Source organism: Trachinotus anak, unplaced genomic scaffold (genome assembly GCF_046630095.1).
Source record: "Trachinotus anak isolate AG129_WGS33_773 ecotype Australia unplaced genomic scaffold, CSIRO_AGI_Tana_v1 ptg000136l, whole genome shotgun sequence".
Taxonomy (NCBI): domain Eukaryota; kingdom Metazoa; phylum Chordata; class Actinopteri; order Carangiformes; family Carangidae; genus Trachinotus; species Trachinotus anak.
In genome coordinates, this window is record NW_027273986.1 from 2,501 (window position 1) to 5,000 (window position 2,500).

Below are 2,500 nucleotides of genomic sequence, written 5' to 3' on the forward strand. Positions count from 1 at the left end.
GTTATACAGGGGAGGAGAAGCATGGATGTGTGGCTGTGGAGGTGCTGTGTGGCCCTTTAATGTCACAGGGCCAGTGGCTGGGTGATATGCCTGGCTCCTGGAGCTCTGATACAGGGGAGAGAGGCATGTGTGTGTGTGGCTGTGGAGGTCCTGTGGAGGTGCTGTGTGGGCCTTTAATATCACAGGGGGAGAAGCTGGGCCATGAGCCTGGCCCCTGGAGCTCTGATACAGGGGAGAGAAGCATGTGTGTGTGGCTGTGGAGGTCCTGTGGAGGTGCTGTGTGGCCCTTTAATGTCACAGGGCCAGTGGCTGGGTGATATGCCTGGGTGCTGGAGCTCTGACACAGGGGGAGAGAGGCATGGATGTGTGGCTGTGGAGGTGCTGTGTGGGCCTTTAATATCACAGGGCCAGTGGCTGGGTGATATGCCTGGGTGCTGGAGCTCTGACACAGGGCCAGAGAGGCATGTGTGTGTGGCTGTGGAGGTCCTGTGGAGGTGCTGTGTGGGCCTTTAATATCACAGGGGGAGAAGCTGGGCCATGAGCCTGGGTGCTGGAGCTCTGATACAGGGGAGAGAGGCATGTGTGTGTGGCTGTGGAGGTCCTATGGGGGTGATGTGTGGCCCTTTAATGTCACAGGGCCAGTGGCTGGGTGATATGCCTGGGTGCTGGAGCTCTGATACAGGGGAGAGAGGCATGTGTGTGTGGCTGTGGAGGTCCTATGGGGGTGATGTGTGGCCCTTTAATGTCACAGGGCCAGTGGCTGGGTGATATGCCTGGGTGCTGGAGCTCTGACACAGGGGGATAGAGGCATGGATGTGTGGCTGTGGAGGTCCTGTGGAGGTGCTGTGTGGGCCTTTAATATCACAGGGGGAGAAGCTGGGCCATGAGCCTGGCCCCTGGAGCTCTGATACAGGGGAGAGAGGCATGTGTGTGTGGCTGTGGAGGTCCTGTGGAGGTGCTGTGTGGGCCTTTAATATCACAGGGGGAGAAGCTGGGCCATTAGCCTGGCTCCTGGAGCTCTGATACAGGGGAGAGAGGCATGGATGTGTGGCTGTGGAGGTCCTGTGGAGGTGCTGTGTGGGCCTTTAATATCACAGGGCCAGTGGCTGGGTGATATGCCTGGGTGCTGGAGCTCTGACACAGGGCCAGAGAGGCATGTGTGTGTGGCTGTGGAGGTCCTGTGGAGGTGCTGTGTGGGCCTTTAATATCACAGGGGGAGAAGCTGGGCCATGAGCCTGGCCCCTGGAGCTCTGATACAGGGGAGAGAGGCATGTGTGTGTGTGGCTGTGGAGGTCCTGTGTGGCCCTTTAATGTCACAGGGCCAGTGGCTGGGTGATATGCCTGGGTGCTGGAGCTCTGACACAGGGGCAGAGAGGCATGTGTGTGTGGCTGTGGAGGTCCTGTGGAGGTGCTGTGTGGGCCTTTAATATCACAGGGGGAGAAGCTGGGCCGTGAGCCTGGCCCCTGGAGCTCTGATACAGGGGAGAGAGGCATGTGTGTGTGTGTGGCTGTGGAGGTCCTGTGGAGGTGCTGTGTGGGCCTTTAATATCACAGGGGGAGAAGCTGGGCCATGAGCCTGGCCCCTGGAGCTCTGATACAGGGGAGAGAAGCATGTGTGTGTGGCTGTGGAGGTCCTGTGGAGGTGCTGTGTGGCCCTTTAATATCACAGGGCCAGTGGCTGGGTGATATGCCTGGCTCCTGGAGCTCTGACACAGGGGGAGAGAGGCATGGATGTGTGGCTGTGGAGGTCCTGTGGAGGTGCTGTGTGGGCCTTTAATATCACAGGGGGAGAAGCTGGGCCATGAGCCTGGCTCCTGGAGCTCTGATACAGGGGAGAGAGGCATGTGTGTGTGGCTGTGGAGGTCCTGTGGAGGTGCTGTGTGGCCCTTTAATGTCACAGGGCCAGTGGCTGGGTGATATGCCTGGGTGCTGGAGCTCTGACACAGGGGCAGAGAGGCATGTGTGTGTGGCTGTGGAGGTCCTGTGGAGGTGCTGTGTGGGCCTTTAATATCACAGGGGGAGAAGCTGGGCCATGAGCCTGGCCCCTGGAGCTCTGATACAGGGGAGAGAGGCATGTGTGTGTGTGGCTGTGGAGGTCCTGTGGAGGTGCTGTGTGGGCCTTTAATATCACAGGGGGAGAAGCTGGGCCATGAGCCTGGCCCCTGGAGCTCTGATACAGGGGAGAGAAGCATGTGTGTGTGGCTGTGGAGGTCCTGTGGAGGTGCTGTGTGGCCCTTTAATATCACAGGGCCAGTGGCTGGGTGATATGCCTGGCTCCTGGAGCTCTGATACAGGGGAGAGAGGCATGTGTGTGTGGCTGTGGAGGTCCTGTGGAGGTGCTGTGTGGGCCTTTAATATCACAGGGGGAGAAGCTGGGCCATGAGCCTGGCCCCTGGAGCTCTGATACAGGGGAGAGAGGCATGTGTGTGTGTGGCTGTGGAGGTCCTGTGGAGGTGCTGTGTGGGCCTTTAATATCACAGGGGGAGAAGCTGGGCCATGA